We start from the raw sequence: 27,020 nt of genomic DNA on the forward strand, positions 1-27,020 counted from the left end.
AAGATAAAGGATGGATGGGTGAATGGCGGGAAAGATTGACATTAGAATGGAGGGAAAGGGGCATGGTGGCTCCCGCTTGTAATCCCAGCACTTTGGGAGGCTGAGGCGGGTGGATTATGAGGTCAGGAGTTCAAGACTAGCCTGGACAACATGGTGAAAACCTGTCTCTACTAAAAGTTCAACAATTAGCTGGGCATGGTGGCACACGCCCGTAATCTCAGCTACTCTAAATGAGAGTCACTTAAACCTGGGAGGTGGAGGTTGCACTGAGCCGAGATTGTGCCATTGCACTCCAGCCTGGGTGACATAGCGAGACTCCATCTCAAAAAAAAAAAAAAAAAAAAAAAAAGAATGGGGGGAAGGAAGGATGGAAAAATGAAAAGAGAACAAGGAAGGAAAAGGGTGAATAGATAAAAGAACAGTTGGATTCTATTAGTTGGGTAGTTGGATTCTATTAATAGTGAGATAAATTAATGGAAGGATGAAAGGAAATAAAGGATGAAATGGAGGATGGATGTTTGGAGGGACTGATTAAAGAATGAAAGGCTGAAAGGAACAATGTAAGAGAATATAGAAGGAAGAATGGAAGGATGAATGAATGAATGCCTGGATGCCTGGATCCACGGCTAGACGTGACAGAGTTCTTACACCTTCAGATGGTCAGCTCCCTCACAAGGCAGTCTGAAACGTGCCCAGGTGGACCCTGAAGCTGGCTCCCATTGCCTGAACTGCTACATTTATCGTATATATTTTGACCTTAGTCAACAAAAAGAATCTATTTGTGGTTGTTAAGGAAAACTAGAATGCTGGAGGCCAGTTAGTCTCATAGATTCAAGGTGGTTTAACAGGACATGGGGCTCAGCCTGTCGAGGTCATGGTCAGGTCCAGTGATAGCTAACAAACTCAGCTCTGCTAACTCCACCCAGAGCTCTGCCTTCTGCTTCCCACTTCCCACATCTCTCTGGATGCTGGTTCTGAGCAAGGCCTGCCTGTCCTCTAACCTAGGGAGAGATTTTTCATGCAACAAATGATAAAGGGAAATGACCTCAACCAAGGGTTGAGAAGGGGAGGCCTGGGCAGGGGCGCAGCCTTTCCATGTAGAATGTGGCCCTGGGCACATGCTGGAGCAGGAAGAAGACGATCTGGCCCAGTGCCAGCATCCAGGCACCCTGCCAGGGCCATGACACAGCAAATGTTGGGCAGCATTGGTCTGGGTGCCCAGGGAACCCTTGTGGGGGTGGGGGGTTGGTGAGTAGGCAGGTCAGGGTGCCCTCATTGAACCCAGAATAGGGTCTGGGTATGGAGGAGTCTGTGGTCCCTTGGTCCTTGGTGCCCTCAACCCCTCCCCCATGGTGAAAGTCCAATAGCTGACCCTGTATGGTGTCCCCAGCCCTCTCCTCCCCTGGCAGCACTTTCTGCTTGCTTTCTTCTCTCTCTCTCTCTCTCTCTCTCTCTCTCTCTCTCTCTCTTTGTCTCTATCTCTGATGGATTTATTTATTTATTTATTTATTTGCTTTATTTTTGCGACAGTCTCACTCTGCTGCCCAGGCTGGAGTGCAGTGGTGCCATCTAGGCTCACTGCAACCTCCAACTTCCAGGTTCAAGCCATTCTTGTATGTTTTGACCTTAGTAAATAATCTATTTGTCGTTATTACAGAAAACGAGCATGCCTCCCAAGTAGCTGGAATTGCAGGCTTGCACCACCATGGCTCGGGGATGTTGGTATTGTTTGTAGAGATAGGGTTTCGCCACTTTGGCCAGGCTGGTCTTGAACTCCGGGTGATCTGCCCACCTCAGCCTCCCAAAGTGCTGGAATTTCAGGCGTGAGCCACGGTGCCTGGACAATTTATTTTAGAGATGGGGTCTCGCTGTGCCACCCAGGCTGGAGTGCAGTGGCTCCATCATAGCTCAGTGCTGGGGTCTTGCTGTGTCGCTCAGGCTGGAGTGCAGTGGCTCCATCACATAGTTCAGTGCTGGGGTCTTGCTGTGTCGCTCAGGCTGGAGTACAGTGGCTTCATTATAGCTCACTGTTGTCTCAAACTGCTGGGTTCAAGCAATCCTCTTATCTCAGCCTCCCAAGTAGCTGGGACTACAGGCATACAGCACCATGTGTAGCTAATTTTTACATTTTTCATAGAGACAGGATCGCATGGTGTCGCCCAGAGTGGTCTCCAACTCCTGGGCTCAAGCAATTCTCCCACCTTGGTCTCCCAAAGCACTGGCATTACAGGGATGAGCCAACTGTTCCCAACCCCCTGCTCTCTTTCTCAGCTTCTCACCCACCAACTTCATTAATGAAGTTTCCAGAAGATGCTTGCACGCCCATGGTACCCACACACTGCCCTGCATCTCTGCATCCTAGGTGGGCGGCAATGACCCAGGAGATCCATGCCTGGGATCCCAGCCACTCCCTCCTCCAACCTCCTTCCACACAGTCTCCATGCTGCGACACCTGGCGGTTACTTCCCCTGGAGTTTCCACCTTCACCCTCCCAGGGAGCCTTCCAGCAGCCCTGGGGTGGGGGTTGAGGGGGAGGCCTGGAGTTTCTATTAAACAGACAGGGACCCAGAACCCAGAACCAAAGCCAACAGTCAGAAGAGACCACACAGTTTAGTGACCAAGGGACACAGATTCTGGAAGTTTCCATTGAAGAGAGGTGAAAACTTCCCTGTTTGTTTGTTTGTTTGTTTGTTTCTAAGGCAGAGTCTTGCTCTGTCGCCCAGGCTGGAGTGAGTGGTGGATCTTGGCTCACTGCAAACTCCACCTCCCGGGTTCAAACGATTCCCCTGCCTCAGCTTCCCGTAGCTGGGACTACAGGTGCGCGCCACTGTGCCCAGCTAATTTTTTGTATTTTTAGTAGAGGCGGGGCTTCATCGTGTTTGATCCACCCTCCTTGGCCTCCCAAAGTGCTGGGATCACAGGCGTGAGCCACCGTGCCCACCCGAGACTTCCCTGTTGTAGCCTCTCCATCTAAGAGTGTAAGTCCTGCTGCTGTTTTCTTTAAGGCAGCCCCAAAACAAAGCAGGTATTTTCAAAACTGCGACTTAGTGTTTTCTTTTTCCCCCTATCTTCCTTGAAAACAATTCAGAGATTGTCTTCCATGCTTCATGACTGTAGGGACTGAGCGAACCTCTGCTCTGGAAAGTCGGGGCGAGTCCAAGTTTTCCCAGGGAGGCCGGCCTGGCCGCGCGGGGGTGGGTTTGCTCACTTTTGTGCACGCAGGTTGGCCAATCCTCACCGCCGGCCACAGACACTCAGCCCTTTGTGAGCCTCTCGCCAGCTGCGGTTTTTAACGTTGTTATTTTTCAGAGTTAAGAATCTGTGGTTTTTAACTGCACCTGAGGATACCCCTGCTCTGTTCCTCGCTTGTGTTCTCCTACAGGTGGAATGTCGTAGGATGGAAGATAAGATTCCAGGCCCTCAGTGTCGGGTGGTCACGCATGAAAACACACAGCAATATGTATTTACGCAACCAGAGATGTGTCATAGAAATCTTTACAGAGAACTAGGCAAAAAGTCTAACTTTAAAACATGTGTTTGTATAAATTCATCTTTTTATTCTTTATTTATTTATTGACACAGGGTCTTGCTCCAGGCTGGAGTTGAGTGGCATGATCATAGCTCACCGCAGCCTTCAGCTCCTGGGTTCAAGCAATCCTCCTGCCTCAGCCCCTCGAGTAGCTGGGACTGCAGGTGCACACCATCACACTTGGCTAATGAAAAAAAATGTTTCTGGGCCAGGCACAGTGGCTCAAACTGTAATCCCAGCACTTTGGGAGGCTGAGCCAGGAGGATCACAAGGTCAGGAGTTCGAGACCAGCCTGACCAACATGGTGAAACCTAGTCTTTGCTAAAAATACAAAAATTAGCCAGACTTGGTGGCATGTGCCTGTAATCCCAGCTACTCAGGAGGCTGAGGCAGGAGAAATCGCTTGAACCTGGAAAGCAGAGGTTGCAGTGAGCTGAGACTGCGCCACTGCACTCCAGCCTGGGTGACAGAGTGAGACACAGTCTCAAACAAAACAAAACAAAAAAAACCAAACCCTTTTTATTTTGTAGACAGAGGATCTGGCTACATTGCCCAGGCTGGCCTCAAGCTCCTGGACTCAAGCTATCCCCCTGCCTAGGCCTCCCAAAACACTGGGATTTATTGGCATGAGCCACTATTCTGCCTAAATTAATATTTGAATTGTACAAATTTATAGCAAATGTGTAAAAGTATTATACTTTGGGATTATTACTGCTCGTCTTTAAGAGCCTGGCCTCCCAATAGGCCTCCTTGCCCCCTTCCAATCTGCTTTCAGCAGCAGCTGAGTGATTGGGATGAAATGTAAGGCTCGCACATGTAGGAGAGGGTCAGAAAACTTCCTCTGTAATAGGCCAGAGGGTAAATATTTTAAACTTTGTGGGTCACATAGTCTCCGCTGTAGCAACTCAACTACTCTGCCAGCATAGCACAAAAGCAACCATGCACAACAGTAAATGAATGGGTGTGGCTGTGTTCCAATAAAACTTTATTTGCAAAAACAAGTGGTGGGCCAGATTTGGCCTTTGGGCTATAGGTTTCCATCCCCTGGTTTAGAAAAAGGACAGATATAAATGACCAAAATGGTGAGCATTCAGGAGGTAGTGGATCATGTACGTGGACTGGGGAAAGAACTGGGTGGGGCTGGTTCAGTGTGAAGACTCAGAGAATTAGGCATCCACATCTAAAACACCAAGGGATGAGGACAGATCCACTCCCAGAGCTGAACCTTAATACAGGGGACATAGCAAAGAGGCTCATGTTCATTCACGACAAGAAAGACCCCATAAGCAATGAAGAAGTGAGTCCCGCGTCCTTGGAGGCATGCAAGCAGAGGCTGGGGGGTGGAGGGAATTGTTCTTTTTTAAAAATTTTTAAGTTCCAGGGTATGTGTGCAGGATGTGTAGGTTTGTTATATGTTACATAGGCTAACGTGTGCCATGGTGGTGGGGGAGAATTGTTCTTAAACACCCAGTCTTGCTCTTGGAATGAGAGGTTCTCTGTTTCTGCTCAAAACTCCCCACAGTCCCTGCTTTATTTAAGGCAGAGGCCAAAGTCCCCACCAAGGCTAACCACGTGTCCCTGCTGGCCCCACTGCCTGGCTGCCCTCGCTTCGCACTCCTCTGCCTCCCTTAACTCCAGCCTGCTTCTTCTGAGCTGTGGCCCAAGCCCCCAACACCCACCCACCTCAGTGTCTCTGCTCTAGCTGATCCGGCTCCTGGAGTCTTATCCCTAGATGTCCCCGTGGAGGGGACCAGGGCATGCTGGGAGAGGACCTTCATGTTACTCAGCCCTCTCCCTGGCTGCACTGGTCCTTGACTGCTTGTCCTCCTTAACACTCACCTCCACTTAACGTGTGCCATTGCATTTATTTATTTATTTATTTATTTATTTGCTCAGTGGTCTGGCTTCTCCTACTAGAACCGTCAGTTCCATGAGGTAGGGACCCATGTCTGTTGTTCACATCTAGATCCCCAGTGTTTAGTGCCTGACTCATGGTAGGTTTGCAATAAATATTTACTAGTCTGGTGGTTGTCTTTTCCAGAGCTGGCCATAATACCTCCCATCTCACTGTGCTTCTCACAGCATGGCGCCAACACCCGTCCCTTTGACAAGTGGGGTCTTTGGTCCCTTCCCTTGAGTTTTGGCAGGCCTATGACTATGTCAAAGGTAAAGTTATGTGACCTCCAGGACTGAGTTGTGAAAGGCAACACCACTTCTGCCCAGTTCCTTAGAATGAAGGAAGGCTGCCACCATGGTGTGAGGAAGCCCAAGCCACACAGAGGCTGCATGTGGATGCTCCAGCCAACTGCCTCAGCTGAGGCTTAGCCACCAGATGTAGCCATGAGGACATCTTTAGAACAACTCCAGCCCCAGCCACTGTGATGGCAGGAGAGGCTCCCAGGGAGAACCAGTCAACCCCAGGACTGTGGGACATAGTAACAAAATCTTATTGGAGGTGATGTGTAACCTAAAGAACAATGAACAAAAAATGCTGCTGGCATGTCATTGGTGCCTCCACTGTTCCTGTCTCCCTGTTTTGAGACCTCACTTTTCATACCTTCCCCTCAGAGTATGCACCACTGCTTTTGTGCATTTCCCGGGCCCTGCCTTCCTCTGGTGCTCTCTGGACGCTTCTCCAGGTGGCAGGTGGTGTTCTGCTCTCGCCTCTAGCATCTGCTGAGACTCCTTCTCAGGGGAGCGGGCCTCTGCACATGTTCCCAGGCTTTGGGGTGCATGGGGACACCTGTCTTCTTAGGCTGCTTCCTTCCTTAGGGTGGCCAGAGCAGAAGCCCCCTGAACAGAGGCAGAGGCCTTCTCAGTCATGGTCTTGACAAAGATTCCTGACTCAGCCAAACTTTAGTCAGGCTGCTGAATCTTCTGCTAGACCCATCTGTGCACTTCCTTGTAAAATCCAGTTTTAGCAAAAGAACCTGTGAAGTCAGTTTAGGCAGAAGCCCCTATCCTAGATGGCTGATCACTGTCACTACCTGAAGGGGTTCCTCGTCCTTCACCATCCCACAGGTACTGTCTGGTCACCCTGCCTACCGCAAGAATCTTGTTGGAGCAGTTTCACCAGATGTTTCCTCTCAGGGATTTTCCATCCACTGACGCCCACCCTGCCCTCGGCTATCAATCCCCACCTGTCCAGCTGCTATTTGAAGTTGAGCCAATTCCTCTCTCCCTCGGTGAGACCCTGTTGCAGTAGGCCCTGTACCTATCATGCTGGTCCTGAACAAAGTCCTCCTTACCCAGCCTTAGCCAATGTCATTGAATAAACCAGACCTCAGTACTGGCTGTCCTAGAAACTGTTTCCTGCTCTGAGCTCCTGCTGCCACCTCCACCACCAAGGGTGGAAACTGAGGCATAGTTTTGTCTTTAACTCCCAGCTGCCTCCATGTGACCTGGGAAAACTCAGCCACCACCGGAACCACTTCAGGCCTCTGAAGGGAAACACGTGAGCCCAGAGAGAGCAGAAAGTCTCTTCTCCCTCCTGGACCCCAGACACTCCTCTTTCATGGGCTTTCTTTCCAAGATGACTGAGAGCAGCCACTCCACTCAGCTCTTCCGTGAATCCCACCCCCACACCCATTCAGCTGGTCTCAGCACAATGATGCCCAAAGAGCCTGGCACTGGTATTTGCCTGAAAATATGGGCCAATCAGTGTTACCCATATTTTTACCCACGGGATGGGGCAGGGCGGGGCTGGGGCTCAAAGCCCAGGCTCCAGAGTCCGCCCAGGTTTGCACCTCAGCTTTGTGACCAAGGCCACATCTCTTACCTCCCTGAGTCTGTTTCCTACTCTGAAAGGGGGATAGTAGCACCCGCCTGGTGCTGCTGTGAGGATCGAGGAGGCAGTGTGTAGAAGGCGCTTTGCCCAGTGCTTGGCACACAGTAGCACGCAGCAAACAGTGACTGTCATTATTGCACGTGATGCAGCGAGGCCAGGCACGGGTGGCCCCATGTTCCCATCTCTGCCGGCTCACCCAGCTCTGACTGCCCCCTTCACCCTGCCTCACCTTTGGTGGGCACACAGCCCAGCTGTTCTCATCAGACCATGCTGTTCTGCTCCCAATGTGTCACTCGCGTGAGCCAGCACACACCTCACCCCACCCCCGTCACCGTCACCATTCTGCCGGAAGAAACTCAGGAGCCAGGGCCACAGAGCCAGCTCCCCCCGCCCCCGTGCCTGCCTTCTTGGGCGTGGAAATCAGCATGAGTTCCTCCTTTCTGTCCGAGCAGACTCCCGCTGACTTCCTCTTCTTTCCTGTCGCTTCTCCCCACACAAAACAGAAAGGAGGGCCCAGGAAAGGAAGGGACATCAAAATTGGCTTTTGAATGGATCAAGGTTTGGTTCCTGGAAACAACCGGAACCCCCAGGAGCTTGGGAGGTGCTGCTCTGCCCTTACTAGCTTTGTGACCTTGGGCAGGCCCCTTCACCTCTTTGAGCTCCAGCTTTGTCACCTCTGACACAGGGACAGTAGTCTAAGTCCTAGGGCAGTGTACACTCCTGCCCCAGGGGCTGAGCCCTGTTGCCTCTCGGAGGCCACTTTGATTTGGCCTCTCCTGTTCCTGGGACCATCATTCCTATTGCCTACTCCCCCACCCCCCACAGAAGTCCGACAGGGTCAGTGTGTGTTCGGGTCAGTGTGCCCTTCACCTTAGGGCACCCTGATGGCTGGACCTTCCACCGTGTCCCCTGTAAGCACCTATGCCCAGCACAGAGCCACGCACAGAGAACCCCACCTGGGTGAGATTAGCAGAGGTCGATTGATGTGTGACCTCACACCCCCACAGGGCTGAGTGCCCAGGAGAAAAGGGTCTTAACCAGCACTGTGGGGTGCGTTGCCAGGCCAAGCAGGGATCAGGGAAGGCCAAGGAGGAAGGCTCTGAGCCACCCGGCCTTCAGAGAACCTCCCAGACATTGGTCCGGGGACCAGTACAGCCCAGACCCCCTTAGGCAGTGACTCCCTCCCAGAATCGCAGGAACCTCAGCTGAAGAACTCTCTGAGGTCCGCAGGCTCGAGCTGTTTTGCTTTCCCCTACACAGTTTCATCCTGTAGTCGTTGCCATTCTAATTGTCATCATCTCGTTAGCATATATTTGTTTTATTTGAGAAATGTATGTAATTATTATTTCTGGCATTTTCTAAGTGCTTAAAAAGTATGAATTTGCCAGGCACGGTGGCTCACGCCTGTAATTGCAGCACTTTGGGAGGCTGAGGCAGGTGGATCATGAGGTCAGGAGATCGAGACCATCCTGGCCAACATGGTGAAACCCTGTGTCTAGTAAAACACAAAAAATTGGCCTGGCATGGTGACCTGTGCCTGTGTCCCAGCTACTCAGGAAGCTGAGGCAGGGGAATCACTTGAACCTAGAAGGTGGAGGTTGCAGTGAACCAAGACCACACCGGTGCATTCCAGCCTGGTGACAGAGACAGAGAAGAAAGAAAGAGAGAGAGAGAGAGAGAGAGAGAGAAAGAAAAAGAAAGAAAGAAAGAAGAAAGAAAGAAAGAAAGAAAGAAAGAAAGAAAGAAAGAAAGAAAGAAAGAAAGAGAGAGAGAGAGAAAGAAAGAGGAAGGAAGGAAGGATTGATTCTCTAATCCAGCAGCTCCATAAGGTGGGTACTATTTATGAACCCTGGGGCCCAGAGAGGTCTAGCAACGTGCTTGATGTCACATGGCTGCTGGATGGCCACGTGGGCTCTCGGCTTCCCTCTGAAGGCAGCTGTGGGGGATGGGCACACGGTTATTCCAGGCCCATCTCTAGACACAGCATTGTCCCCTGCATTCTCCCCATGCTCCCTGGGGCCTTGCAAGCTCCAGATTCTCCATCTGTGAATGGGGACAATAAGGCCAGCTCTGGGGGCTGAGGGCTGGACCTGGGGGCAGGCTCAGGGCAGGCTCAGCCCCACATGGCCTGCTCTGTCCTTGCTGTTCACCATCTGCCTGTGGCTCACTCAGAAACTCCCACTGACAGATTTGAACCTGCCAGAGCAACGTGCTGGGGGGTAAGTGCAGGGTCCGCTGGGAGTCCCCAGACTGCAGGGTGAGCTTCACCTGTGGGCAATCCCGGGCGTATCAGCCCAGGGGCAGGGGCCTGTGTGCCCTTGTGTGCCCCTGACCTTCCCCTGCCAGGCTGAGAGCCAGAGCTGGCTCTTTTAAAGAACAGTGGGCCAGGATCGCAGCCACCCCAGGTTGAGCCCTGAGCTGTGGGTTGTTTGCCAGAACAGGGTGGCCCTGGGGCAAAGAGGCCTCCCCAGGATAGGTTGTCCTCACCTAAAAGGAAGTCCACACGGCAGCTGGGCTCCCCAAAGGATTCCCTGCCTGGAGTCCAGGCCATGCCAAAGTACACAGAGCCTTTGTGTGCAGCAGGAGAAGAGGGTGGGACTCCAGCAGGAGAAGAGGGTGGGACTCCAGCAGGAGAAGCTCCCCTGCCTGGCAGAAGCCCCCAGGCACCAGCCCAGGAGTCACGAGGATTCTTGGAAATCAGTTTCCAGTCCAGAAAAGCCTCCACCAAGCCCTCCTGAGTCCTCAGTGTGGGGAGAGACAGAGCCCCAGCAAAGCTCACCCCTCCCTAGGAGGAAGGGAGTCAGAGAGGGTGGGCACTGGCTGAAGGTCACCCCGGAGTCCTGGCTGCTGGCCATCTTGGGCAGGGCATGTCACAGGAGGCTTCTGGCGTACTGAGGGCCTCAAACATAAGCCTTTGACATTCTCTTTAAAGGAGGTTACAGCTCCAGGCCCAACCAGGAAGTCTGCAGGGCCAGGGGAAGTTTGTTTTACAGCCACCAGCGAGGGTCCCATCACCTGGGCACTTCCTATGGCCCCTCAACCTGGATGTGTCGGAAATAAATCCTGTAACTACTTGGTAGCTACCACTAGGCTCTTGCCCCAGAAGGGGCTGAAAGTGTTAATTGTTCATCGTAAGCATTACAAACAATATTATGATTCTTTTTTTTTTTTTTTTTTTTTTTTTTTGAGGCAGAGTCTTGCTCTGTTGCCAGGCTGGAGTGCAGTGGTGTGAGCTTAACTCACTGCAACCTCCGCCTCCCAGGTTCAAGCAATTCTCCTGTCTCAGCCTCCCCAGTAGCTGGGACTACAGGTGCACACCACCATGCCTAGCTAATTTTTGTATTTTTAGAGACGAGGTTTCACTATGTTGGCCAGGATAGTCTCGATCTCTTGACCTCATGATCCATCCACCTCGGCCTCCCTTTTTTATTTGAGACAGAGTCTCACATTGTCACCTGGGCTGGAGTGCAGTGGTGTGATCTTGGTTCTGGGCAACCTCTGCCTCCCAGGTTCACGTGATTCTCCTGCCTCAGCTTTCCAAGTAGCTGGGATTACAGGTGCACACCACCACACCTGGCTTTTTTTTTTTTTTTTAGTAGAGACTGGGTTTCATTATGTTAGCCAGACTGGTCTCGAACTTCTGACCTAGTGATCTGCCCACCTTGGCCTCCCATAGTGCCGGGATTACAGGCATCAGCTACCGTACCCAGCCAATGTTATGATTCTTATAACATGATCTCCATGTGTTGGTAAGACATTAAGACCCTTAAAAAATGACCATAGCTCAGGTTGTTCTCAGCCTCCAAGGGCCTGGTTCCAGACACTTCTGGGTGGAGGTGAGCTGGGCAGCCTCCTTCTAACCTCCCTGGGAATGTCCTGGGGACCTAGCCTACCGCTGACACTAGCGTTTGAGGGACAGGTGGACTCTTCCCAGATCATAGCTGTGCAGAGGACAGACCGCAGCTGTCAGGCCTGCTTTGGCCTTACCCTCCTCTGTGACCTTGGGCCAGGGACCCCCCTCCAGTGTCATCGTCCCCATCAGCATCTCAGGGGCTGAGCCGAGTGACCCTTCTGATACTCCCCAGCGCTGTCCCTCAGCTCCAGCTCAGCCCCAGGGAAGCCCCCTCCACTGTGGGGACGCACCTGTAGCTACCTGGGGCCTGAGCAGCCTGAGGAAGGAAAGCAGATGCCGTTGAAGTTGTCATAACAGAGCAGGGCCTCAGCACCTCCTGTTTACTGAGGCTGAGTAAATACAGCCGGGCCCTTAGCAACAGGCACAAAGGGGCCCTTGTGCCGCCCGCCTGCTGCTGGCTGCTCCTGGGGCTCCCTCCCTGGGAGCTCTCTGACAGGCAGGCTGGCCTGGCTCACAGCCCTGGCCCAACTGGGCGGGGAATGGGGCGGGGGCAAGGCCTGCTGTGTGCCCATCTCCATGTGTGTCAGAGAGCCAGGCCTGTAGAGGTCCCTGTTTTCTGCAGGCAGAAAATTCCACCCATTCTTCTGACTAGCACACTGAGGTTGCAAGAGGCCTCTGATTTGTTACTCAGAGATGGAGCAGGTGAGCCTTGGACCAAGAAGCCGCGTGTTGGACCTTGGTCTTGGCCGTGGGTGCTTTGTCGCGTTATATGTTATGAGCCCGTCTTCGTCTTGTCATTTCTAACAAGGGTCTCATGCATCCATCACACCTGCTCGCCTGGCGGCATGTGCATTAGATCAAATGAATGTGTGAGGACGTCCATCCTGTGAACTCTATAAGCTCTGAGCAAACACAGGGAGGTATTATTTGGGCCAAGGGGGCAGACCAGACATTGGAGTCAATGGTAAATTGGTGGTGCCCCTATCAAGTGCTAGGAGCTTCCAGCGCCCCCTTTTGAACGATGAGGTGTCATGCCTCCTGGAACCTCAGATATTGGCAACTGACTCTGTGTCAGGCTGAGGAAAAGGTGGTGAGGATGAGACAATCCCTGCCCACAGGGCCTCCCTCTCTAAAACAAAGGGCTACTTCCACAGTGTATGAAGCACTATAATAAATCAATAAAGTGTGAAGGCCTCAGTTGAAAAATGAGAAAAAGACATGGATAAGTAATTCATTAAAAAATTAAGGCTGGGCTCATGCCTGTAATTCCAACTATTTGAGAGGCTGAGGTGGGAGGATCACATGACATCAGGAGTTCAAGACCAGCCTGGGCAACACAGTCCGACCACATCTCTACAAAAGAAAAATTAATAAAAGTAGAAATAAGTTAGTTGGGCATGGCGATGTGCACCTGTAAGTCTTAGCTACTGAGGCGGCTGAGGTAGGAGGACCACCTGAGCCCCGGAGTTCAAAGTTGCAGTGAGCTATGATTGCACCACTGTACTCCAGCCTGGGTGACAGAGGGAGAATCCATCTCTTTAAAAAAAAAAAGCAAAGAATGCTAATGGCTTATCAACACTTAGAAAAAAACAGAAATCAAAATCAATTTCTGAGTAACAAAAATGAAAATAAAAGCAACATTGAGATTTTCTGCAACACCTCATTAGATTATCAAAAGATTAGAAACATTTTCCTGAGTGTGGGCAAGTTGGCTATGAAGGCACTGCCCATTACTAACTTTTGACCTGTAGCATAAACTCCGTGCCTCACTGTACCTGCCTGTAAAATGGGCACTCACAGTACCCATGTTACAGTTTGGTGGGGAGGCGTGAGTAACTGTGTATAAAGTGCTTGGAGCAATGCCAGGTGTGTAAACCGTGCGGAATGCACTGTAGTTACTACCTTTATGATTACCATTGGTTCAAAGTAGACATTGGACAATCCTGTCTTGTTTGTTAAAATAAAAAGTTGGAAATCGGGCTGAGCGGGGTGGCTCATGCCTGTAATCCTAGCACTTTGGGAGGCCGAGGTGGGTGAATCACCTGAGGTCAGGAGGTCAAGACCAGCCTGGCCAACATGGCGAAACTTGTCTCTACTAAAAATACAAAAATTAGCCGGCCATGTTGGCGCGCACCTGTAATCCCAGTTACTCAGGAGGCTGAGGTAGGAGAATCTCTTGAACCTGGGGGCAGAAATTGCAGTAAGTCAAGATCGCACCATTGCCAGCCCGGGCAACAAGAGCAAAACTCTGTCTCCAAAAAAAAAAAAAAAAAAAAAAGTTGGAAATCATCTAAATGTCCATTAATAGGGAACTGAAGAATTAGATTAGACTCTGTGGGTCCCATGGAGTACTTTCCCACAACTGGGTGTTTGTATTGACAGGGAAAGTTCTCCATGTCACACTAATGGACAAACAAGCGGCCACCGCAAAGAGATCCTGCTTCTGTGGAGTTGGACATATGGATTTATTGGTGTGTGTCTGCGCTGAGACACAGGCAGGGACGTGCTTCAGCTTTGGCAGTGGCTTTCTAGGAGTGAAGCATTTTAAGGCTTTGGTTTTCTTCTCTACACTTCTCTGTGTTTTCAGAAAGTACAAGAAGTTTTGTTGTTTTTTTTTTTTTGTAAAAAATTGATTACTAAAGTTATTTTCTTTTGTTTGAATTTCTAATGTAGTAAGTGCTGAATGGAGACACTGAGGCATGAGTGATGAAAGAGGAAACATGAAATTCGGGCTTCTGGGTGGGGACGTGGCGGGGGAGGCAAGTCAGTGTTGATGGGTGGAAGGTGGGCTCCGTGGCAGGAGGACAGGGACTTCGAAGAGTCCAGGGCTTTGAGAGGGACAAGGGGGGCAGTTAGAAAAGCAAGTGAAAGCAAAGTCATGTCACTAGAAGGGCAGATGGAGGTTTTATCTGGAAGGAGCTGGGGAGTTCCAAAAAATGAGGTAAGGCGTGGACTCTGATGTGGCCTCTGCCCTATTTTGGTGGTTCCCATCTGGGCCTCAGTGCTCTGGGCAAGAAAGTCTTGGAACGGGAACACAACCGGGAGCCTCTTGTCCATTTTCTTTTCTTTTTTTTTTTTTTTTAATTTTTAAATGTTTAAATTTTTTATTTTATTTTATTTTATTTTTTTGAGACGGAGTTTCGCTCTTGTTACCCAGACTGGAGTGCAATGGCGCAATCTCGGCTCACCGCAACCTCCACCTCCTGGGTTCAGGCAATTCTCCTGCCTCAGCCTCCTGAGTAGCTGGGATTACAGGCACGCGCCACCGTGCCCAGCTAATTTTTTGTATCTTTAGTAGAGACGGGGTTTCACCATGTTGACCAGGATGGTCTCGATATCTTGACCTCGTGATCCACCCGCCTCGGCCTCCCAAAGTGCTGGGATTACAGGCGTGAGCCACCACGCCCGGCCATAAATTTTTTATTTTTTTGAGGCAGAGTCTCACTCTGTTGCCAAACTGGAGTGCAGAGGCATGATCTCGACTCAATGCAAACTCTGCCTCCTGGGTTCAAGCAATTCTCGTCTTCAGCCTCCCAAGTAGCTGGGATTACAGGCAGGCGCCACCGCACCCAACTAATTTTTGTATTTTTAGTAGAGACGGTCTTTCACTATGTTGGCCAGGATGGTCTTGATCTCCAGACCTCGTGATCCACCCTCCTCAGCCTCCCAAGTCCTGGGATTACAGGCATGAGCCACTGTGCCCAGCCACCTCCTGTCCATTTTCTGAGCAAGACAGGCCAGAGGAGGTGGCTGGATGCTTGAGCGTGAAGAAAGCTCCCTGTTTATGGCTGCATCTCTCCAAGTCCGGGGGGACCCCAGCCACCCTGAGAGGAGAGCCGGTCCCCGTGTGTGCTGGGACTCGAAGAGCCTGAGAAAAGAGCTGGACCATCCTATGGCCAGCAGGCTCTCACTACCCCACAGCCGAACAAAGACCACAAGCCACTCTCCATGGCCGTGGGCTGGTGGCTGATGAGCAAGCTCACGGTTGACCAGGCAGCATTGCGCCAGGAGAGGGGATCGGGTGCACCAGTCTTGGTACTCCTGCTGCTCCTCGCTATTCCCCAGGCCCTGCAACCACGGAGTTAGTTGGCCAGACAGACGGTGGCTCCCCAGCAGCACACTGGTGGTCCAGAGACGCCCTGTTGATATTTGGGGGCTGGACAGGTCCATGTGGTGGGAAGCTGTCCTGTGTAGAGCAGGATTTTTAACAGTGCCCCTGGCTTCTACCCACTAGATGCCAGTAGCATCCCTTGCCTATTGTGACATTGCCAAATGGTCCCTGAGAGACACAATTGCCCCCATTTGGGAACCTCAGCTCCATGGTGACCTACATGACCATCAACCCCTCTCCAGGGATGAACACTCCTCGGGGGCAGGGCCCCATGTCCCCTGCACACCGCACAGGCTCAGCACACAGCAGGTGTGAACACCTGAGCTCTGGCCCTTCCTCACCAGAACCCCCTCCCTCCCTGCAGGGAGTGTGGCAGCAGCCAGAGAGAACACCCAGTCCCTGCCCTACCCCTGCCCCTGCCCCTGCCCCTGCCCCCACAGGGTGGAGATGAGCTGAAACCCCAGTGTCTCCCACATCCTGCAGCTCTGAGCCCCAAGCATTGAGAATGCAAAGCACCAAATCCTCTGAGTGAAACAACCTTCAGTAACCTTTTCAGAGAAGCACGCCCTCCCCTCCCACCACTTGCCGGAAGCCAGAGCTGCTGACACAGCCATGTGGGGGCCTGTGGGGACTCCCTCTCTTTGGGTTTCGGCACGTGCACCCTTTACACCCAGCCACTCCCTGCCACGTGCTCTCTCAAAGGGAAGGGCCACCCGGATCTACAGCCACAGTCTTTCTTTTTCCTTTGAGATAGGGCCTTGCTCTGTCACCCAGGCTGGAGGACAGTGGTGTCATCACAACCTTTCCAAACCCCATCTTAATACCCAAAAGCATTTATAAGAAGTTCAGTGATCAGTGTTTAGGGAGGAGACAGTGGGAGGGAGATCTGTGCAAAGGGTGGAGTCCTGCACCGCCCAGCAAATACCAGATTTCTTGGGGCTCCCCCAGCAAGAGTCCTGAGGCCATGCGCTGCCTGGAGGGGCTTCCGCTTCCATCTGTGACCCTGATCTGGAGAAGATTCCATCCCCTCCCTCTACCAGTGCCCGGGACAGAGACAGCAGCTGCCAGAGATCTGCAGAGCCTAACATAAAGCAAGAAGCCAGGCTTGGTAGGCGGTGGCCAGCTCTGCAGAGCGTGCAGAAGGAAACCAGCCAGAAGCTGCTGGTGGGCAGGAAGGGCGTTCCAGGGAGCTTGGAGCATTTGCAGGGTCAGGGACCCCAAACATCACATGCACAGCGGCTAGGGCCCCAGCTCAGAGAGCGTCCCCCGAATGCACGGCCTGGACCAAGGCCCACAGGGCACACATGGCATTGGCAGGACCCTGGAGAGGGGGCTTTCAGATGAAATCCCAGCGGGGACACACCTCCCAAAAGAGACCTGTGGCTGGTCCTGCACAGCTAAGCCCCGCCCTCAGCACGCAGCCAGGGCTGGTCCTCAGGCTGTGCTGACTGAAGGGCAGGCCGGATTAACATTTCCTCCAGAAGGAACCTGACAGCCAGCCCTTACAACAAACCATCTTCGCAGATGCTCCACGAGTCAGTCACTGGAGCATGAGGGGCTCTCGGCTGGCTCCCTGCGATGCCTGGGGGAGGTGAGCCACGGACTTCCTGTTGTCTTTAGTTACAGGGGACTCCAGGCTACCCCATGACAGCATCATTGCACACTTGCAGGCAGATACGTTTTGGCGAGGGCAGGTGAAGGGGAGGACTGCCATGGGCATGCAGCCATCCCACCCACGTGTCATGGCAGGAAGAAACAGAGGTTGAGAACCACAGAACTAGGTGTCTGGGCTGAGGGACATGAGCCACTGTGGCCTGGATTGTGGTGCCTGGGGTGGACACACCAGATATGTAGCCCCTGCTGCTTCCAGGAAGCTGTCTGCAGCAGGCCTGCCCTTAAGGACGTAGATGCATCAGAATTTGGGGTCCCTCACTGTCCCCCAACCCACGAGTTCAAACCCCTTTGTCTGCTGTGTCCTCTGTCCCACACTGCCCCCTGGAGGAGGGATGAAGGATGGTGCTCAAGGGCACAGCGGTTGACATTTTCATCGACCTTCACCTCCTCTCCTTAGCCAAGAGAAAGCTGATTTTGTTCAAGGCAGCAGAACGCCGAGCCCGGGGGCTAAATCTTGATTCATTGTCTAAGTCAATTATGCCAGGCCCTTTCTTTCCAGCCTCCTGTGCAGCTAGAGAGCCACTGACTCAATTTCAGGCAATGAAGTGTAAGGGAAAGTCTTGTGGGTGGTGCTTCTAGGAGAGATTTTGCTTCTTAACAAAAGGGAATGGTGTGAGAGTTGTCTTAAGTCCACCCTCACTTTCTTTCATGCTGGAGTGTAGACGTGATGGCCAGTGCTGCAGCAGCCATCCTGCAACTATGTGGCATGAGGTTAACACTGAGGATGGTGGGCGGAGAGAGGGAAAGAACCTGGGTCCTTGATGACCTCACCAAGCTGCCAAGCCACCCTGAAACTGCCTATGATCAGGGTGAAATAACAATGGCTATATTTCTGGTTTAGCTGAATTCTGTTACTTGCAGCTAAACAAATCAGGGAGGCACTGCGGTGTGAGGTGCTGTGTGAGCATAGGTAAGGCACTTAGCGCAATGCCCAGCCTGTGGTAATTGCCCATGAATGGTGGCCATTATTACCATCGTGTGCATCTATGAGTGTGCACAAATTGCTGACTCATGTGGACACACATGAGTGAATGATGAATGGGTGATGTCCAGGTGACCTCTCGTTCAAAATGTGATTCAGGCCCCATCCTGCTACTTGGCCCAGGTGCTTGGGCCACTCCCTTCACTGTGCTGAGATGCGGTTTCCTCAACTAAATGGGGAGGACAATGACTTACATGGGTCTCAGCTGGCAGTTAGCATGCCACCCTCACAGTCACCCAGAGGTAAGACAAAGAGCACTGGCTCTCCCTGGCAGATGGGGAAACTGAGGCTTAGAGAGCCTAAGCGGAATGCCCACATTTAGAGCCAAGAAGTGGTGATGCTGAGACTTAAACCACGTGGCCACACGCCAAACCTGTGAGTGCAGGGTTGTGTGCGAGTGTGTATATGTGTGCAAGTTTGTATGTGTGTAGTTGTGTGCAAGGGTGTGTGTGCAGGGTGTGAGCACATGTGTGTAAGAGTGCATGGGAACATGTGTGCAGGGTGTGTGTACATGCAAAGTCACTTAGGTCAGTGTGTATGAAACCCAAGGCATTCTGGACACACCGCGGTGACTCTGTCTAGAGGGAGTGTCTCTGCTTAGCCCGTAGAGGTGCAGTTGGGCCCCTCACCCAAATCTTTGCTGGGTCTCCCCGATGCTGTGCTCCATCAGGACTGGTGGTGCTGCAGTGGCTCTCTCTGGTTCCCTGGGGCCCTGCGCTCCATGGTGGCTGCCTCCTGCTCCCTCTCCAAAACAGTATCAACAGCAGCATCACAGCAGCTCCCAAGGGGGGAGCCACCTCCCTTCTGTTTACCACTCACACGCCCCCCACCCCTGCCCCGAGGGGCTGCTTGAGGCTGCCATCAGCAGGTGTGTTTTGCAGGTCCTGGCCCTTTCCCCTCCTGGCCCCTTTGAGGCCCAGCTACAGGGCAGCTACTCTCAGGAGGGCTTCCTTTTCCCTTGAGACCGGGATCTGCCAAGTCAAGTGGAACTTCCCAGGCTTCTCCGGTGGGGTCTGGCCTGGCAGGTGGGGAGGGGCTGGTGCTGAGTGAGACACAAGGAAGGTGAAAGGAATCAAAATCTCCTAGAGACAGTCCCAGGCTCCTTGCCCCACCTCCACTCCCTTCCTTATCCAACCAGATCTTTCAGGCTTCTCTGAAGACAGGGGTCCACTGGGACCTCAAGCTCAGACCCAGAGGTTGTCCGGTCACGGCTAACACACTGGGAAACTCCTGTTCTCACCTCATCCTAAAGGGCTCCTTTTTCCATCCTCCCGTGCTCCTTGTCCTCACCTCCTCTTCTGCATCTGTGGTGAGAGGAGGAGAGAGAGCGATTGCACACCCCTTCCCCATTTGGAGCCAGAGGCAGCCCTGCCCCCTGGGTCTATCTGTCCTCTCCAGCCCCTAAGCCATAAGCTTCACCTTCATGATTTTCTCACAGCAAACTCGCTGTCCTCCCCTACTGTCCTCCCCCAGGGAGGCTTTGATCCAGCTTGGGCCTTGGGCCAAAAAGTCATTAAAAGAAAGTACAGGCAAGGAGAGGAAAACATTGCTCTTCTGATGGGAGAAAGCCAAACACTGTCACATGCCAGGGCCACTGGCTCTCACCCAGGAACTTGGGGGAGAACTTTCTGGAAGGTAGGGTGGGGGCCACGGGCCCAGGCAGGAGACGGTTGTAGCAGAGGTCTTGGGGCCCAACAGGGCAAGGTGCAGAGACCAGCTTTGTTCTTGCTGAGCCCTCAAGCAAGTGTCCAGCCTCTTGGGAGCTGTGACCTTGCCGGGTTGGGTGCCGTGGAAGCCTGGCATGTGGCGGGCCCCAGCTAGAAGGACCTCGAGAGGTCTCGGATGTTTTCCACAGCTCACAAAGGTGTTTAGGAGGGAGCAGCACCAGCTGGAGCCTCTTATAGGACAGGGGACCCGGGAGGGGTGATCTGTCCAACATCATACAGCAACTGGCTGCCCGTGGCTCTTCCTGAATCCCCTGCAGTCCTGGCCTGTAGGAGACAAGACAGCTAGAGACAGTGTCAGTGGCGAGCCTCACCTTCTCAGCACCTAGCTGGGGAAAGTGAGGCCCAGAGCTGGAACTCCCATGGGAAGTGACCCATGTAAGAGGGACAGGGGCAAGAAGGCAAATCTCTGGCTTCTTCCTGCCTCGTGCTCCTCTAAACCAAATAGCTGAGGCTCACTGCATGAGGTACCTTGAACTTGAGGCTTTCAAGACATGATCAGATTTGATTTTTACAACCAACTAATCCATGGGTAGGTGCCTTTGTTACGCCTCATTTTCAGATGAGTAAGGTGGGGCACAGAGAGGGCAAGTGACAGACTGAAAGTCGTGCAGCAGATAGGCAGTGGACCCAGGACTTGAAACCCAGGGAGGCTGACTCCAGCACCCATGGCTGTGGCCTCCAGTGAGGCCAGGAGAGCTGACCTCGTCCTCCGTTCTCTGCTCACTCCCTGAATGCCTGGGCAGGGGTAGGGAGAAGGACACCCAGAGCACCGCCTGTGGGGCCCCTTGTGCGGTGTGCTGTGCACGTGGCTGCCTGCTGAACGTAGCACTGTGCTCAGTGAGGCAGGCTCAGCAATCGTGCTAGCATAGGGCACTCAGGCTAAGACCCCTGTGGGAGAAACAGAGGTAGGGAGAGACCTTCAGCTCAACACTCACTCACAACAGTGCGTCACTGCGGGCAACGCAAGTCAAGGGCAAACTCCTCACCTCCCCCATTGCTATGGGAAGAGTGCCAGCTCTGGGTTTCAAGCCCTTCTGCGTGAGTAGGATACGTGGGGGTGTCTGTGAGGATGCAGGGACCACTTGGGGAAATTTGAAAGGAACAGAAGAGCGGACGGCACCAGGGGAGGGAGGCTCTGGTCAGGGAAACCAGCCAGGAGTAGTGTGGGGGAGAAGCCACGGGGACTGCGGCCAGGAGTGGCTTCCTCCAGGCACTGGTCCTGGCCTGGCCTGGTGGGGACCACAGGGGTGACTCCTCCTCGTACAGCGGATGGGTGCCTCCCCTTACTCCTGGCTGCAGGCATTCTCTGGCCTCTGGGGCGCCCGTCCCATCACCTGTCTCCTGAGATCTCTCTGGGGAGCTGGATGTGCCTGGGGGGAGTTAGGGCAGCGTAGGCCTTCTTCGGCCCCTGGCCAATCCTGTCCTCTTTTGCAGCCACCCTCTGCCCTCCTCTTACCTCTCTGTAAAACCAGCTGTGGCCAGAGCACTCAAAGAGAGACCCCGCCCCGCATGGGCACCACAGTGGAGGAGAGGGGATCTGGTCCTTTGGCTTCCGGCCCTGAGCCTGTGGTGGTTGCCAGGGAAACAGAAGCCCATGGGAGGCAGGCCTGACAGCTCGAGGAGGCGGCCCAGCCCCCTCCATACCTCCCTGCTCCCAGGGAGGTGTGGCACCTGGATGTGTGCACGGTGCACATCTGTGTGTACACATGTGAGCCTGCAGACTGGCTGTGGCAGTCCCTGGGTTCCACAGAGCTGGTCACCAACTGATCAGAGGAAGGAGGGACACCCAGGAGCTGGGTGCTTAAAGCTCCCTCAAAGTTTTTGGAAGTGGTGGCTCAAGCCATAATCCCAGCACTTTGGGAAGCTGAGGCGGGAGGATCACGAGGTCAGGAGTTTGAGACCGGTCTGACCAACATGGTGAACCCCTGTCTCTACTAAAAATACAATAGCCAGGCGTGGTGGCATGCGCCTGTAATCCCAGCTACACCGGAGGCTGAAGTAAGAGAATCGCTTGAACCTGGGAGGCAGAGGCTGCAGTGAGACGAGATCGCACCACTGTACTCCAGCCTAGGTGACAGAGCAAGACTCTGTCTCAAAAAAAAAAAAGAGAAATACAAGGCTCTGAGTCATTTTGAAATTACAGGAGTTGCTGAATTGTTCTTTCTTGGACCACAGATTCTCAGAGATACAAACTGGGCCTTCAAGTTTAGAAGAGAAGCAGGCTCACAGCAGGTGGTGAGAAAATGTGTCCTGACCTCGCCCACAGTCATGACAGGCCAGGCCCCAGCCATAGGCCACGCGGTGTTTGGGGGCCACTATGGCAGTGGGCCAAGGCCTTTGCTTGTGGGTGGACAGGGGGTTGAGCTGGGCCTTCCTAGAAAAAAAGGAGGCCACGTGCAGGATCTGACCTTTATCTCCTTGAAGGGGCAGGGCATGTCAGCAGAGGGCGAGCAGTGGAGCTGGGCTGAGCTGGCCTGAGCTGGCCACTGTTGGCCTCTGGAGTCCAGGCCTTGGGTCTCACCCTGCTGGTCCCCAAGGCCTGGGTGGTGCAGGAAGATGTCAGACTTGTCCAGGCCACCCGGATGCTTCGCCTGACTTTGGGAGGACAGAGACACAGCTGGGAAGCAGGCACCCGTCAACCCTCCCTCGGTAGCGTCTTTCCTGTCTCTGCTGGCCCTCATTGACTGTGATCGACTTCCACTTTCCCGTTGGGGAAACTGAGGCATAGAGAAATCATGCAGTGCCCTAGCAACAGGGCTGAAATTCACTGGGGCTGTGGCCCAGCCCAGGAAGCCATTGGCTGCTCCACCATGCACTCCTGGCAGCCCAGCTCTCAGTGAGGTGGGAGATGGGGTGGGCGTGGCTGGAGCAAGGGAAGGGTCACTGCAGCCCTGGCCCCACCCAGACAAGCCTCCACTTCCTGAGCTGGCCGCCAGGACAGGCTGGGCTCCCAAAACCCTTCCTAAAAAGGAATCAGGCTGTGGTGGCCCACACTATTTTTAGATAATTGTGTTGAAAATCTCAAAGCACATGTAGCATCATGCATTTTTTTAGTCAAGAAGAAAAAAGAAAGGGACCTCCCCATCCTTCCCCCACCAGCCACCGCCTGCCCAAAACAGGCCATGCCCCTGGAGGGGCCTTGCACCCATCCATCCCCAGAGGGGCAATAGCCTGAGCCTTGTAGCCGCCCAGCCCTAGGAGTTAGGGCCTTGGGGTTTCTGGCCAGAAGCAGGGCTCACCTCAGTCTCCTCCTAAGCCTGGAGCTCTCAGGGGGTGCAAGGCATACTGGGATCCCCATATTGCAGGTGAGGAGACTGAGGCCAGGCTGTCCTCATCTCCATTTCCAGGTCTTTTTTTTTTTTTTTTTTTTTTTTTTTTTGAGATTGAGTCTCGCTCTGTTGTCAGGCTGGAGGGCAGTGGCACAATCTTGGCTCACTGCAATCTCTGCTTTCCGGATTCAAGCGATTCTCCTGCCTCAGCCTCCAGAGTAGCTGGGACTACAGGTGTACCCCACCACACTGGCTAATTTTTTGTATTTTTAGTAGAGATGAGGTTTCACTGTCTTAGCCAGGATGGTCTCGATCTCCTGACCTTGTGATCCACCAGCCTAGACCTCCCAAAGTGCTGGGATTACAGGTGTGAGCCACTGCGCCCAGCCTCCAGGCCTTTTTTTTTTTTTTTAATACTTGATTTATAAAGATGTGATTGGCATGTAATAAAGTAGAAGCATTTGCAGTAAACAGCTCGGTATGTTTTGACATTTGTATATATCCATGAAGCCATCGCCACAGTTAAGATAGGGAACATATCCATCACCCTCAAAATGTCCTTATCGCCTTTGAAATCCCTCCCCCAGCCCCCTCCGTCCCCAAGGCTCCTTGCCTCAGGCAAACATGGGTCTGCTTTCCGTCACTCTAGATTAGACCAGATTTTCTAGAGTTTTATATAAATGGAATCACCCAGCATGTTGTTTTTTGACTGGCTCCTTCAACTCGTCAGCACTATCTGGAGATTCACCCACGTTGCAGCAGGCACCAAGCCCGTCGTATGGGCAGACCACAGTTGATCTGTTGGTGGACATCTGGATTTTGCTCAGTTTTTGGCTATTACAAACAAAGCCGCTATAAACATTTGCGGAGAAGTCTTTGTATTTATGTTTGTACATGTATTTCCTTTCTCTGGGGTAGAAATTTAAGAGAGGAATTCCTGGATAATTCTATGTTTAACTTTTTAAGAAACTGCCAAACCGTTTTCCAGAGCGGCTGTACCATTTTACATTTCCACCAGCAACGCACGAGGGTTCCAATCTCTCCACGCCCGCACAAACATTTGTTATCGTCTGTCTTTTTGATTATAGACAGCCTAGTGGGTGTGAGGTGGTATCTCTTGGAGTTTTGACTTGCATTTCCCTCATGAGTAATGATGTTGAATATTTTTTCATATGCTTGTTGGCCTAGACTTTACTTTGAAAAAAACAAACTATTAAGTTTGGGATAATTTTAGATTCACTGAAAAGTTGCAAAAGAAAACATGGAGAATTCCCATTTACCCTTCACTCAGTTTCCCCTAATGTAACCCCTTATGTTACCCGACACATTTGTGCCAACAAAGGGACCGACGTTGGTACATTACTAGGAACCAAACTCCAGACTGTATTTAGATGTCAGCAGCTTATAATACGACCGTGCCTGAAATGGTTTGGCTGTGTCCCCACCCAAATCTCATCCTGAATTGTAGTTCCCATAATCCCCAGTGTCATGGGAGGGACTCAGTGGGAGGTAACTGAATCATGGGGGCGGTTACCCTCATGCTGTTCTGTGATAGTGAGTTTTCATGAGATCTGATGGTTTTATAAGGAGCTTTTTCCCCTTTTGCTCAGCACTTCTCCTTTCTGCTGCCATGTGAAGAAGGACATGTTTGCCCCCGCTTCCGCCATGATTGTGTTTCCCGAGGCCTCTTCAGCCATGCTGAACTGTGAGTCAATTAAACCCATTTTCTTTATAAATTACCCAGTCTTGGGTCCATCTTCATTAATTGCGTCAGGACCTACTAATATAGTGCCTTTCCCATCCAGGACCCCACACCACCTAATATTCAGTTATGTCTTCATGGGCTTCTCTGGTTAGTGTCAGTTTCTTGGACTTTTCTTTTTTCATGCTCTTGGTAGTTTTGAGGGGTATTGGTTAGGTATTTTGTAGAATGTTCATCGGTTTGGGTTTGTCTGATGTTTTCTCAGGATTATGCTGGAGTGATGGGTTTGGGGGAAGAAGACCACCAAGGTGACATGCCCTGCTCACCCCATCATTTCTGGGGGTACCTAGTATTCACACGACTCATCACTGGGAATGCTGATCTTCGTTGACTGGTGAAGGTGATGTCTGCCAGGTTTCTCCACGGTACTGTTACTGTTTTTCCTATTTCTACATCCTTGACTCTCTGGGTCAAGTGAATCTTCTGTGCCCAGCACTTTGCACTGATGTTTCACTTAGCTCAACCCCTGTTACTGTCCCTCTGATGGAGGTCCTGATAATCTCTAAACTTAGCAAATTCGCGGTTACAAAGGCTCAGGGATCTCTTAGTCAAAACCTTCTTTACCGTTTTTACAGACAAGGAGACTTAGATCTGGAGAGAGGTGTGATGCACTTAATGATCACACCACAAGCTGAAGGAAAATGGCCAGCGGGTGCGGTGGCTCACACCTGTCATCCCAGCACTTTGGGAGGCTGAGGTGGGTGGATCACTTGAGGTTAGGAGTTCGAGACCAGCCTGGCCAACATGGCGAAACCCTTTCTCTACTAAAAATACAAAAATTAGCTGGGCTTGGTGGCGCATGACTATAATCCCAGCTACTCGGGAGGTTGAGGCAGGAGAATCACTCGAACCCAGAAGGCGGAGGTTGCAGTGAGCCAAGATATCGCAACTGCACTCCAGCCTGGGTGACAGAGTGAGACTCTGTCTCAAAAAAAGAAAATGGCCTTGGGGCACTGAACCACAGCAGAGATCTGGAGGATGTCCTGGCCCAGAGTAAATGCTCCATGGGCATTTATTGGTTGACAAGGTCAGCATATGTTGTATGAATGCTAAGAGTTTCCACATGCAATGAGGTATCTCTCTGTGGACGACATAGCCATGGGGTCGCCTGCTGCCTCCCAGTTACCCATACAAACCATGGAAGCAGGAATGGGTGACAGCCCCACGCTCCCCTGCTGTGAGCCTCCACTGCTCCGTCTGGCTACGCAGCAGCACCAGCTCCTCCTTCTGTCCAGCTGGATAGAGAGCCTGCAGGAAGCTGGAGTCTGGGTTTCAGTGGCTACAGACAACCCTCCAAGTGGTATGTGAGTGGGCACTTTCACCCTCTGCAGGTGACCATGCACAGTGGTACAGCAACTTATTTTATTATTATTCTTTTGAGACAGGATCTTGCTGTGTCTCCCAGGCTGGGATGCAGTGGCACAATCACTGCTCGCTGCAGCCTCCATCTCCCAGGCTCAAGCGATCCTCTCACCTCAGCTTCCCAAGTAGCTGGGACCACAGGCACACACCACCATGCCTGGCTAATTTTCTGTTTTTTGTAGAGATGGGGTTTTGCTGTTTCCCAGGCTGGTCTTGAACTCCTGGGTTCAAGCAATCCTCCCACCTCGGCCTCCAAAAGTGCTGGGATTACAGGTGTGAACCACCACACCCGACCGTAGAGCAATTTATTAATACATGCTAAGGGCATGAAAAATGTTACTTTTTTTTTTTTTGCCCTGGCTTCTGCAGGGAGGCCATGAATGGGTCATAGAATCAGACTGATGTGGGAGGCAGTACAGGTGGTACTGTGGTGAGTTGCTTCAACATCCTGAGTCTCAATTTTTCCATCTATAAAATGGGGATGATTACTATATCTACCTTTTGTACTGCCTGAAATTATATACTTCAGCGAGGACAGTGCAACACATACATGTGTTAATTTCGGTGTACATAGACTATAATATAAATGTGTAAAGAGGCCTAGACTCAAGGGCTGGACAGTTAGCATCTGAAAGACTCTAATCAGAAGCCCACAGTCTAGAGCAGGCTTGTTCAACCCGTGGCCCATGGGCTGCATGCAGACCAGGATGGCTTTGAATGCGGCCAAACACAAATTTTTAAAACTTTCTTAAAACATTATGAGTTTTTTTGTGATTTTTTTTTTCCTTTCTTCACTCATCAGCTATCATTAGTATCATACAGCTATAGTGTATTTTATGTGTGGCCCAAGACCATTCCTTTTCTTCCAATGTGGCCCAGGGAAGCCAAAAGGTTGAACACCCCTGGTTTAGAGGCAGCTGTTACCTGCTCAGCAAAATGAACACATCTCCCCTCAGGCCCAGAG

At 52.1% G+C, this 27,020-nt stretch overlaps 1 long non-coding RNA gene across 1 annotated transcript; it reads left to right on the top strand.

Annotated features, from left to right (window-relative positions):
* The first annotated feature begins 9,271 nt into the window (after positions 1–9,271).
* Positions 9,272–26,074, top strand: LOC128928858 (uncharacterized). Its single transcript, XR_008474548.2, has 3 exons — positions 9,272–9,535; positions 24,543–24,637; positions 24,900–26,074. It is a non-coding gene; the product is annotated as an uncharacterized LOC128928858 (long non-coding RNA).
* The last annotated feature ends 946 nt before the right edge of the window (positions 26,075–27,020 follow it).

Source organism: Callithrix jacchus, chromosome 8 (genome assembly GCF_049354715.1).
Source record: "Callithrix jacchus isolate 240 chromosome 8, calJac240_pri, whole genome shotgun sequence".
Classification (NCBI taxonomy): Eukaryota; Metazoa; Chordata; class Mammalia; order Primates; family Cebidae; genus Callithrix; species Callithrix jacchus.